Genomic DNA, 14,132 nt, shown 5'->3' on the forward strand with positions numbered 1-14,132 from the left:
AATAGATAATAGTTAAACATAAAAAAAGAACACGTTACACATTGCCTTCAAAAATGGTTTGTGCATTGAAATAAATATTCTAGTCATGGTCGACAACTAAAGACATTGTATTATTTAAGAAAGTATCATTATGTCATTAATTGACATAATTGGATTGTTTCCTCGTCCTATTGTCCTTTTCAGAGCATGTCGACCGTTCTTTTTCTGGTTGTCTTCCACTACATTTTCTCCTCACCTCTACTGGTGGAAATTTAACAATGAACTATTTTCTTAATCCAATAATCATTCTAAGCTGAAGGAGTCAAAACAGGACACGTCCGATTAGTGTCAATAAAAATAATCTCTAATTATACCCACTGCTCAGAACTGTGCATCTTTTTAAAGAAAATTATTCTTATTCCTCAGGTATCAGGTCTGTTACTGCAGACATCGATGATCATGATTCTACAGTCTCCCCCGCATTCGTCTTTCTGGTGAGATCATATGTCGTGGTTCCAGTGGCCCTGTTGAGACTGTCAGTAAACTGTGTTCGTAGTGTTCCTTTTTTTATTTTTTCCAACGATTTGTACTAACATAAAGCTATATTCCAAGCCGTCGGCCCGCGTTAAATGGTCGACGTACTTTAACTTACTAGTGTGATCCGTATTGAGTTATACTCTGCTGTACTCTACCTTAAGCATGTATATCCATCGTTTTTCTTTCTGTCCATAATATTCGTAGAATTCCCGCTGCCTTACAACGACTTTCAGCCGCCTTCGTTACTATATAACATTCGCAACCGTAAACGAGCATTACGATTTCTATTTTAGATATTATCTTATGCCACGTAGCCAAGTAGACAGTAGATAAATCTAATAGCAACGACATTTTTTACATTGCTTATTATTGGTATGTTTTAACCGTTCTTTTAATTATTATTAATAATATTAATTAATATTTAATTATTAGTTTCATAATTCATTTTAATATATAACTAAATTAGCGAATCTCTCGACAGAGGCAATCTTTCTAGGGCAATTGCTCTTGACATATCAAAGGCCTTTGATAGGGTATGGCACAAAGGTTTACTTCACAAGATCTCCAGCTATGGTATAGCTGGTAATGTCTTCTCAATTATTAAATCATTTCTCTCTGATAGGTTCATAAGAGTAGTAGTTGATGGGCAAAAATCAGAAGCTCCCAGTATAAATGCTGGAGTCGCTCAGGGGTCGATCCTGGGCCCAACTCTTTTCCTGATCTACATTACTAATCTTCCAAATCACATACTTACATCATTCGTAGACATTTATGCTGACGACACTACCATCTATGGTAGCACATCTTCGACAGTAAACGACCAAGTTCTCTCCGATTCTCTCTCCTCTGATCTTGATCACGTTGTACAATGGGGAAAGGAGTGGCTGGTTACTTTTAATGCATCTAAAACCAAGCTTCTATCTTTACATCATCAACGTTCTGATCCCCATCTGGCATCAATTAAAATGAATGGCTCTCATCTTGGGGATGCCTCAAGTTTTGACAGGCTTCTGGGCTTGACCTTTACTCCTGATCTTAAATGGAATACGTACATCAAATCTGTTGCCAAGGCCGCTGGAAAAATGGTCAGATCCTTCTATCGATCCAGTAGATATCTCACTCCTGATGCAATTCTCTATCTATATAAGAGCCAGATACGTACAAGGATGGAATACTGTTGCCACATATGGGCAGGAGCTGCTAGAAAAGACTGGTCCTTCCTTGATAGGGTTCAAAATAGATTTCGTGGCCTGGTGGGAGATGTCCTTTTCTCTTCGCTGCAACCTCTATCTCACAGAAGAGATGTTGCGAGTTTGTCTCTGCTTTATCGTTATTTTCATGGAAAGTGTTCGACTGAGCTTAAATCTATGATCCTCTCTCGCCAAACTTTCATAAGAAACACTAGACTAGCTGAAAACATTATCAATAATTTTCCCCACTCTTTATCTGTGCCTAAACCTAAACATAGATTCCATGATCAAAGCTTCTTACTTAGAACTGCACGCCTGTGGAATTGTCTTCCGTTTTCCTGCTTTCTAGCTGTCTATAATATGGTTGTCTTCAAGTCCAACGTGAACAAGTTTCTGATGAGCCGTTCCACTTAAGTTAACAAATTTACCGAACTTCCATTACCATCGATTACTATATTGTCCTTTTAACTACTCTACACTCTTTAACCCTTATCCTTGAGTGGCCTATCGGCCTTGATAAGTGGTGACGCCTATGTAAAAAAAAACTAGGTGTTTATGGAAAAATGACAGTAATAATTCGAACATTATAAAAGATTAGAAATCTATAATGTAAATTTCACCTGTCCGTTTAAATGTATGTAAGTATGTACGTTTTTATGTCTCGCAAAAACTTTCGACGGAGGAGACGGATCCTGACAAGATTGGTACAAAGCTCGACGTATGGATGACAAATATCTAAACATTGGCCAAAAACATTAATAGCTTCACCCTAAACTCGCCCGTTTTGTACATGGAAAGGTCGATTTTTTTCGCCGACATTTTAGCAGGTCATCATCACCTTTGGATTGACTTCAGTTACTTTCAATGCTTTTGACTTTAGGTAACGTCCTGGAGACATCGGCTAGGACGTCAGATTTTCTTTCACTTTCTTTTCCGCCTTTGCGGTATGAGTTTGAACCTTCCTGCCTACGGCAACTTTTATTATTTGCTCAACACATCTGGTAAATGCCGGGCACCAAGGATAGTACGAAATAAACTAAAAACAAAAAAAAAAAACAAATTGACAATAGAAATAAATAATACATGGGAAAAATATTTAAATCTATGCGACTCACCAGTCATTCTCTTTCTCTCTCTTACACACATCTACATATGTACGTATGTACACAAATACTTTAAATATTTCACCTATTTGTTCCTTACTGCGAAGAAACACATTATATTCGTCCAAAAATTTCGTTTATTGACTGTAGAATGAAACACGTAATCGAAGTGTTGGACGAATATAATGAGTGTCTTTTCCCGAAGAAAACTAAAGCGGCAAAATTGTTTAAGTACTTGAAGCTCTAGTTTTGAAGTATTGGTATATTTGAAGGAAAATAAAGCTTGTAATTGTTATATTCAAATAAAATTTCATTCAAAATATAAAAATGTATAAATATATGCAATTATTACGTTTATTACTTTCCTCTAAATAACTTGAATAACTTGGGAGTTATGTTTTGTACCTGTAAAAAAAAGCTTTTTTACTTGGAATTTTTTTTGTAATTCTTTTATTACTCTATGTAGTTGTGAGGTGATCTTATTTATTTACTTTTGCAACATATCAGCCTGGTCTCTATTTCAGTTAGCAATGAAACACCTGCTGATTATGACATCTAATGTTTTTCTGTGCTTCGCAGACTTCGTATGTGATTTGTGTCATTTATGGATAGCGTAGTTAGTGCATTCGTCAACACAATGATTTGGCTTATCTTATCTATGATTTTCTAAAAATATAGCGTTTATCTATATCATACGCAGAAAAAAAAAACATTGCATTATAGCAATGTACGCACTAGATGTTTACGATAAAAGATGTTTGATTAGAATAATGAAGTGCAGATAATTATGTAAAAGACAGTTAAAAGTTATTGCATGCCTATTTTGTCCGAATATTTCCTAATGCGACTTGGATATGTATTTGTAAAATAAAATTATTTCAGACTAAAATATTGCATCAATTTTATATGGAGATTACAATGACGAAAGATTGTTCCTATAAGTAGAGGAGATACTATTAAATTTTATCTTGAAAAGATAAACGTCATACGCAGGAGCAAAAAAGACCGTAAACGACCGAGTTCTCTCTGATTCTCTCTCTTCTGATCTTGAGCATGTGATACAATGGAGAAAGAGGTGGCTAGTTACTTTTAATGCATCTAAAACTAAGCTTCTATCTCTACACCATCTACGCTCTGATGCCAATCTGGCATCGGTTAAAATGAATGGCTCTCGCCTTGGGGAGGCTTCATGTTTTGACAAGCTTCTGGGCTTGACCTTTACTACTAACCTGAAATAGAACATGTATGTCAAATCCATTGCCAAGGTCGCTAGAAAAATGGTGGGATCATTTTACCGCTCCAGTAGATGTCTCACTCCTGATGCAATTCTCAACCTATATCAAAGACTAGTACAGTTAATGATGGAGTACTGTTGCCACATCTGGGCAGGATAAGCTGCTAGAAGCAGCTTATCCTGCCTTGGCAGAGGTCAAAATAGACTTCATAGCTTAGGGTGATGCTCTTTTCTCTTCCCTGCAAACTCTTTCCAACAGACGAGACGTTGCGAGCCTGTCTCTCCTATATCATTATTTTCATAGACAGTTCTCAACTGAGTTTCAATCTATGGCCCCCCTCCCTCGCTAAACTTTCACGAAAAACAATCGTCTAGCCAAAACCACTATCAACAATTTCCCACACTCTTTATCTGTGCCTAAACCTAAATGTAGATTTCATGAACAACGAACTGCACGCCTGTGAAACTCTCTTTCGATTGCCTGCTTTCCAGCTGACTAGAATCTGATTATCTTAAAGTCCAATGTAAACAAGTTCTTGATGAACCGCCCCACTAAGTAATCCAATGTGCAAAATGCCCACTACTTATGTTTACTACGCTATAATCACATTGACTAATGTATACCCATTAACCCTTATCCTCGAGTGGCCTCCTGGCGTTGATAAGTGGTGATTCCTCTGTAACAAAAAGGACGTTTCAAAAAGCATCTATTTGAATAGAAAACTACATTACAATAACCTATCTGAGAATAAAATTGATGACGACTATTGAGCTAATGCTTCAAACCAGTCAGTAAAAAGGAAAACAGGTAATGGATATAAAACATCCTAAAGAACACATGTTATAATAGTATTGAAAAAAAAAACAAAGACGTAGAGTACCAACATCATGTATGGAAGAGAGAGAGAGAGAGAGAGAGAGAGAAAGAGAGAGAGATTGAATTCAGAGAAGAAAAAATTGTTAAATAAATCTATTTCAGATGTTTTTAGATTTATTACCAGTAATATTACAATATTATATTAAGAATCAAGACGTTTTCTTTTGCCACGCCTTACCCAGGAACGGAAACACGAACATAGACAGTTGCATTTATTTTGTTGAAGCCAAAAAACAAACTTGCGAGTGTCCAAGGAGATCGAGTTTAACTGTTGCCTTGAATTATGCATCTAAATTTTGATTAGATTTCTGTTGATGATTTTGTATCCTCTGCTGCCCAAGTGAGAACAGTCCCTGGCCTTTGAAGCCCTGGTTTGCAAGCGTAGCGAATCGCATCACCATCTTGGCTGCCAAGAGCTGGACAGGTTCCAGGTGTACGATGCCTTTCCAAACATAAGGAATCGTTGCCTGGGTGACATGAATTAGAACGAACGAGTCCAAATGTAGATAGAATGAACAGACAATCTGCTGTTTGGTTTATAATGCATCTCGAGATTAGGTAGAAAACCTACCTAACTATACTCAGCATTTGAATACAGTAACGTGTTGGTTTGAATGTGTTACCCAGCTTTTTGATAGTACCTAAAAAAGTTAGGACTTCCTCCTTTGAGAATGCATCCGGGATAGGTGTTTTTAGACTATACAACATTTAGTCACAATATTAGTGTATCTCATGTTGCTGACGACACAAGTGAGCAGGTCTATTAAATTCATATCTGCACACGTTATCACGAATGTCTCCGATTTCTTACGATTATCTTGTTTATTTCAATTTGAATTTCATTGTTAATTTCTTGTAACAATCAATATTTATACAAGCCATAAAATGGAAAACAAATAATGTGTTTTTTTTTCAAGCAGCGTCATTTCGTAATTAATATAATAATGTGATTCTCATCTTTATTGAAAATGTGATAAATCAGTTTGCAACTATTTAGAAATATTAAAAATCTCCACGCAGAGACAGTTTGATATCGTTATTGTTCGCAATAGAAAGAAAATTTCCATTAATTTTTTTTTTTGGTGATCCATTAATTAAAAACAATCTTCTAATATGAATGACTGCAATAGAAATGGCTATGTTCTATATTCAAATATAGTTTCATGAATTTAATGTACGTAAATATATGTAAAACACGGAAATATAAAAATTTCAAAATTATGTAATGAAATTCATGACTGCCAGCTAACTTACAATTACGTCCCAATTACGGAACTTCATCTCATCCCGCCTCTTAGACTTGAGACTCCAGTAATAAAGAGCACGGTAATAAAACTCCATAGACACATCTAAAGATTTGAAAATAGTTTTTCTAGAACATAGTTTAACGAAATCGTTTTTGATTCTTTGGACTACTTCTTTAGTGTTATTTTCACAGCAATCAAGTTGATGTATTTTCCTACCTCCTTAAGGTGTATCTTGTCGAATTGTGGAATCTGTCGAACAATTCAGCAAGTACCTGTCCAGTATTGAATAGAGTGTTCATATCTTCTGAAGGGCGAAACTTAAATATACAATTGCGAATCACTTAGGGCATCTGGGCAATCAGTGCTGATGAGATGAAATCATGCTACTCTCGTGAATTAAAAGAAGGGTCGCGTTCGAAATTCCGTACAAATTTCCGAGTTCGACAGAAAGATTTCTGAGTTCAAGATCCACCTGTAGACTGTCAAAACTAACATCGATAGAAAAATTGTGAAAATAACACTTGAGAGTTGAAGAAAGTGCTATCTATTAAGAAATGCACTCTCGCAAGAAAAAAATACATTAGCAGCTCTGTCAGTATTCCCCGCTAAGAGTGTAATAGAGCCGCTGACACTGATAGCAACAACAGCAAATGCATAAAGGTATGCAGTTGACCAAGCTGGCTGCATAAAGTGACGTCACAGCAGAGATAAAATGACACTGATGTTCGGAGACGGGGGCGAGAGTTGACGAGAGAAGCATATGTTTGAGATACATGGGTGACGACACAGAAGAGACAAAAAGTCGCGCGAGACTGGAACAGGGAAAATGAGCTCTTTGAAAATATAAAAAATGCGTTGTTGGAAATGTCAGATATAAAGGTGTGTAGTCAGTTAAAATGCAACGACATCATTAAATAACAAAGACTGCATGTTACTACGTGTATAGCATTGCAAGAGCGCATGAAGCGATTAGCATTAAGCTATTTTATCAAAGAGAGCAGAAAAAGCCTGGTAGGATGGACCTCCTAGAACTGCACAATACAAATGTCAACCAACAACAAAAAAGTCATTTCAACAATGGCCTAGGTTTAAGTGCTGAGTGAAAATCAATCGAAATATTATGAAAATTAGAATTTTACTTTGTACAATCGAAATCATATACAGTCTTCAAAATAATTAAATCTTGTCGATTGGACTTATAATATTGCAGTGCCAGATCGATTAGATATGGTATTATTTTGAGACATGGAGGCGTTCATTGACATCCGCAGAGAAAAACAATTCAAAATTATTAATCATTTAAGAATATTTAAATTTTTAAATTCTATTGTTTAGAGTTTAATTACAGTTTCTATGAATAGGACTTATTTTCTATTTTTTGTATGTGCGTGCTCATTTTGCGTCATATCATGTTCGGAAGCGGCTGTTGATTCGAACTTCATTTATATGTAAATTCGCAACGTGATGACGCTGGCAAATTGACACGCACTACATCAGAAATTCTAGTCAGCTCTGATTTCAACTTACTGTCAACAGCAATTATAATTTAAAAAAAATGGGATACTTTCTTTTTAAAATCAGTTTGAAGTAAATATACACGTTGGAATTCAACGCTGACTGCCAATCTTGTTTTATAAAGAATATGAATAGTGGTAGAAGATTCCAGTTGAGTACAAGTCACAAAAGCTCTTCGTTATGGACGCCATTTAATTCATAGAAATGAACCTAAGTTTTAACAACTGAAGTCAAGGAGAAGCTTTCGCAGATACGAGGTGTATTCAATAAGTTTCCGGACTTTTTCGTATGGATACTTTTATTGATTGTACACACATGACCCTCTAGTCCTTTTGACAATATTTTGAAACTATTCTGTCCCTAGAAGCTGTGACCTAATCTTTGTCAGATATAAAGGTGTATGGTCGGTTAAAATGCAACGAAACCATTAAATAACAAAGACTACATGTTATTACGTGCCTAGCTTTGCAGGAGGGTACTGAGCGATTAGCATAAACCTATTTTTATCAAAGAGAGCAGAAAAAAGCCTGGTAGGATGGACCTCCTAGAACTGCACAAGACCAATGTCAACCGACAAAAAAAATGTCATGTGGAAGCCCTTTTGTGTGAGCGTGTCAATCGCCCTTGTAATAGCCCCTTTCATCTCCTCAATTGTCTCATAACTTAGAGAATCACCAAAAGCCACAGGGATCAATCTCTGGACTAGATGAAGGGTGGGGAACTCTCTTGATGCAAATCTGGGCAAATCGTCTGTGACAAGGATGGAGCCCCCTTGGGAAAACTTTTCCCCAAATCTTCGGTATCTTTAGTTCCACGCTAATAAATATGAGTTCATTTCTCACACTGACATCAAACTCTGCACTTATTATCTCTATAGATACACATCGGTCGTTATCAATAATATTCTCCATTTGGTCAATCAACTCTAATGTTTTGACTTCCTTACTCCTTCTCCGCCAATTATCATCCCTTACAGATTCCGTCCTACTTGAATCTTCTTATGCCACTCTAAAACTGATGCTCGATTCATGCAAGATGGTCCAAAAGCAGTCTGAAGCATTTTACGTGTCTGTGTCATTTTTTTCTAAGTTTAGAACAGAAGTTGATTGCATATCGTTCTTCTAATGTATCTACATATTCAGATTGCATTTTTCTCTGTAATAATGAGGCTTTCAGAAGGGTGTATTCCAATTCTGCTGAAGCTGTTAAGTGAAATTGGAATCATGAAAATTAGTCATCTAATAAGACATATACCAAAAACGTACTGAATTTTCAAGAGTCTACAGAAATTTTAAATGCCTTTACAAAAGTCTAGAAACTTTTGAAGACACATTTTATGCCGATTCCCTTTAAACATTCTTATTTTGATACTTCAGATTACTGTTCTCATCTCAACGTTTCGAGCGATGTACCCTTTGACTTTAGGTTTATATTGTCGAACTTGAGAATTTTTTCGTCGAACTCAGGAAGCATCACGGCATTCCAAGCAAAATCTTTTATTAAATCCATGGAGTTTGCAAGGAGATGTGATGTAGTGAATGCAGTATTTGGTAAATTGTCGTCTCAAAAACTATAATATTTTGTTGAGTAAATGTCTAATACTCAGTGCAGGCGACACTCAGAATACAATTGTGAATTACTTAGGCGTTTTACCAGCCTGGGATGACAGAACGAGAAAATGTCACACTATGGATTAAATATACGAATAATCAAGCTAAATATCAAGAATTCTAAAACGTAAATCCTTCAACCATCTTAGGAAGACACCGGAGTATAGCTGTATACTAGAAAACTAGAAATTTCCCCCCCCCCCAAAAAAAACCCCTGGAAATCTCTTGTTCTGAAGCCCAACCGCTCGGTTCAGAATCACATTCTCTCTCTCTCTCTCTCAAGTGTTCAATGTAAGAAGGCATATATCATTTTCATACATGGAGTTTCGCCAAATTTGCATTTTCGCCAGTGAGCGATGAATAGACAAAACAACAAAACAAATTATGTTTACGTACGTGTATGATTGTTTAACTTTCCATTTATTTGACCATCGCATATAACAGCCTGTGCTTTGATCCTATTTTGGATGTTTAACGAATCTAGTTATGCAGCAAAGCACAATGGATACGTCTTGAGTTTCTAAAGGTTGTACTGGGGGAAAATGATTGCTCCCTATGAGGAGGGACGATCTGAGCTAAACTTAATAAATTATTACTTGTTCTTCTAGATAGGAATCCAGAGAGGTAGATAGCCGACAGAGGTGTCATTTGCTTAGATTCTCTCTATATTAACAGACTAGGTCGGCGGTACCGCTCTCAACGATCGAGTGACGCCCGAAGCTGTAACGTCATCTTTGTCATTTAATTCGACACCTACATTTCCCGCGCGTTTTGTCTAAGGAGCTAACTTTCACCTCCCCTCCCGCTTCAATCACGCCACTTGCAACTGGAATGTTTCCGTTGCCTCCAGGTTGCCAGATTATTTACTGATGTGACACTTGCCAAAATTCATACTAGTTAAAATAATCCCTAATTAATGGAACAGGATCCTAATATATAACACCAGTAAGAACCGAGAGTACGAATTAAGTGCTGATAGGTTGGTATGACCAGATGGGATTACAAAACTGGGTCAACTATTTGCGATTGTGGAATGGCGGATCATAGGATATGCAACACATTTTTTTGTTCTTTACAGCCAAAGCTGTGCATATTGAACATCTTGCGGAATTATTCAAGTGTGTGCGCGTAAAATACGAGAAACTATTACATGAACACGTGCTTTAAAGACACACGTAATATAAGAATATAAAATGGCGGGAATAAATATTTTTATTTTGTTATTTTACGACCACCGAGTTATTTTACAATTTACTAATCATCCTTCTTTGTGGTTTTAGGTTATTTGCTGTAGCAAAATCCCTATTTAAAGGGATTGTATATGATAGTTGAATATAAGTTGATCTAAGACGATTGATTCAAGATGGTAAAATATCAAACTGGAAATAAAATAAAAGAATCCCATGAAGATTCGCTCGTTATATGTATTATGTTAATCGTTAATCGTTACTGACGAAGAATATTTCAATTTTACATTTTTATCAAATTGCGATTTTGTTAGTGTTATCAGTGAGCTTTAGATAAATACATGAAATGAGAAAGTCAGGTATAATTCCGTCAAGATATGAAAAAATACCTAAGGCTATATCATATGTATGGCTTACCTTACTTCAATATGGGTAATGCACTGAGTACATTCGATCAACACAACTGAAGTTATCACCAGAGGTGTGGCTTTCACCTTCTCTTTGGCGTTTAACTTCTACCTAAATATCCTATAGTTCTAAGTTAAATTGCCGGTTGGCTTTTGAATATGTTTGGGGATGATTATGTAGTGATGTTGAAACTAGGCTATACGGAAACAAATATACACTTTCAGACAAATTTGTCACAAAGAAAATTTACGCTACCATGTATTCAACCGTTGGCCCGCTTCCTGGTGGAATACAACATTGTAGCCTTCAAATCCAACTTAAACATGTTCTTGTTGAGCCGTCCTCATAAGTAATCAAATTCTACCTAACTTACATCATTAATGATTACTTCACGACCATCTCACATTCATTAAAACTTATACTCAAATGGCATTAAGGCCTTGATAAGTGGTGACTCTGTGTAGAAAAAATAATGGAAACATAGTTTAGAGTGACATCATATGTTAATACATAGACTAAAGAGCAGAGCAGTGATTGGTAAAGCTACAGCGAGCAATAGTAATAGTTGATTGAGATTTTCTATTTCATAACGAGAGAAAAAAAAAGAAAGACACTCCGAAAGAAAGATGAAGAATATTTGATGGAAGCCAAGATATGCATTTCATTTGATTTCAGTTTATTTTTTTATGGACATTGATGAGTTATATATTTTTAATTGAATCGTTTCTCTCTATTACTTGGATCATTCAGATGACTTCTTTCATCTATAATATAAATTTCATCTGTCTGTTTAAATGTATGTATGTATGTATGTCTGCCTCAAGCATTCGATAAAGGCGATAGATTTTTACGAGACCGGTATCGTTTTGACGTTCGATCCTTCGGACGACAGATATCGAAAAATGGGTTAAAACATTAATTCCTTCATCCTAAACCGAACACTTTTCTACAAGGAGTGGTCGCATTTTTCGCCGATATTTTCGAAAGTCATTCCCACTTTTCTATTGACTAGCCTTAATTTTAACATTCGTCATTTCCGATTTGGTGAGGGGCGCAACAGCAAAGAGTTCACATTTTTTTCATGTTCATTTCCTCCTTCGCGGCACGAGTTCAAGCCTGTCTGCCTACTACCACTTTTTTTTTTTTGCTGAACAGAAACCTCCAAACATCCGAGCAACGCAGGACACCCTGACTAGTTTTAGATATTATTGTCACAATGATTTGGTTGGTGTAATCTCCGATCTCATTCAGGTGTGTCTTTCCGGAATCGGGAATCTGTTTGGGATATAAAAAGTAACCGCATTTTTAGTCGCGTGCAAGCGACTCTATAAGTCATTCCGTCGGTCCGTCGTTCGGTCTGTCCGTAACACTTTTGTGCTTGGCCTTTTTGGTTAAGATCAAAGGTCCGTTGTTAATAGATGCTGTTCTTAGCTTTTTAATCTTTTCTTGACCTTTTGGCCAAGATTAAAGTGTAGTATCTCTTCCGGCAGATACTGCAAGCAAAGACCATATGTAGGGGCAGCCCCACATATAAGACCTTGGTCAATGTAGGGGAAACCCTTCATACCAATTGTCACTATCCAGCTCCCCTACTCCCCGGGGAGTTGGTCCCCATTTTCCCTTCACTCTTCACATTAAAAATCGGCCTTGTGCCTAATTTGCTCGGTGGGGGAGCAAATAAATACTCTTTTCTTGGCCTTTTGGCCAAGATCAAAGTGTAGTATCTGTTCTTACTATATGCTGTACTTATGTTTGTAACCTTGTGATATAAAGAGAGTCACTTTTCCGTATTAATTTAATGTAAAATGATCACCCCGATTACAACCAGTCAGCCTCAAAGCCATTAAAGTCATTCTCCAGATCATTCAAGTTGTTTTAGAAGGATTCCAGTTATTTTTAAGCATTCATGTCATTCTTAAGGTCATTTAATTCATCCTTAAGTTCATTAAACTCATTCTAAGTCATTTACTTTTTATTTATTTAAGTCATTTAAGCCCCCTTTTCGGCCATTTTAGTTTATCTTTAAGAATTTCATGTCAATCCGACATTCATGTATTCATTCATTACACGGGAGCACGTGACTAATGGCTATCGGCCTTATTTCATATTCATTGGAGTAGATTGCTCTGTTATAACTGGGTAAATGTCTCAAGTAATTTGTTTTTGCATTCGAACTATCGCCGTAACTACGGATTGAATTTTTAAAAAGTTGGTGAGTTTACCTAATTTTTACTTAGTACGTATATTTGTTGCTCCACTGGTTCTGAAGGACCGAAAACAAACTTTACTTACACATGAATAAAAGTTTCCTTTCGACGTTCTACAGAGATTACGAAGTTCAATATAATATTAGAGGCGTTCTAAAAGCGATGCCGTCAAACGTTTTCTTTGCCTGAATTGATCAGAGGCAATTGCATTGTAATGGGTGTAGCATAGTTATTACATTTAATCTGTGGCGTTACACTCCAAACCTCTTTAAGCCACACGCTGCCTGGTGCCGCCGCAAAAGAACAAACAAATAAAAGAGGAAAGAAATAATAATCTGACTCGGCACCCTTTTTCCAGTGCAAATAAAATGGCATTATTCGTGCCCCCCCCTCAAATCGCATTTTATTTAATTCCAAAGTCTTCTCACACACATATGTGCTTTTTAAAGTCTATGTCGCTTCACCACCTCGTGCCAGCCTGGCCAACATTTCCCCGCCTTCGTTTCCACACGTCCATCTTTGATCGCCACCCCTCTTGCTTCTGTCCTTGACAACAGGCTGTATTTTTCTCTCTTGTACACACTTGCTAATTAGAATACGCACTTTAACGGATTCTGATGTTAATATGTTCACTAGCCAGCTATTCTTCGACAGCTGCTGATATGTTCACACGCGTCCATATGCGCTCTGTTACAGGATGACTGAACTTAAAAATTTACGGCCACTGTTATGATGAAGAAACAGATGCATTCCAGACCTGATCGGTTTCAGATATTGACGGTGTTAGACTCTAAGACAGCAACCTCTGTCATGTACGTGGGTTAGAAGCAGAGAGGCGTCACTGAGATCTTGGTAAACGTATATTAAGAATGGTGGTGACTATGTCGAAAATAAATTCTAGAGCACAGAAAGTACATATGCCACTTCCGTTTTTGTGGCTTTTCAACTTTTTGTCTTCAAAAGTATGGGTAGTTTTACTTTTGGAAAGAATTTCGTATTGTAAGTCGCGTTTCGATCGACCATTCACAGCCATCCTTC

General features: G+C 36.7%; 1 pseudogene; it reads left to right on the top strand.

Annotated features, from left to right (window-relative positions):
- Window positions 1-12,571: 12,571 nt before the first annotated feature.
- Window positions 12,572-12,705, top strand: LOC145249821 (U2 spliceosomal RNA; annotated as a pseudogene).
- Window positions 12,706-14,132: the final 1,427 nt, after the last annotated feature.

Source organism: Euprymna scolopes, chromosome 28 (assembly GCF_053919585.1).
Source record: "Euprymna scolopes isolate OS-2025 chromosome 28, ASM5391958v1, whole genome shotgun sequence".
Classification (NCBI taxonomy): Eukaryota; Metazoa; Mollusca; class Cephalopoda; order Sepiida; family Sepiolidae; genus Euprymna; species Euprymna scolopes.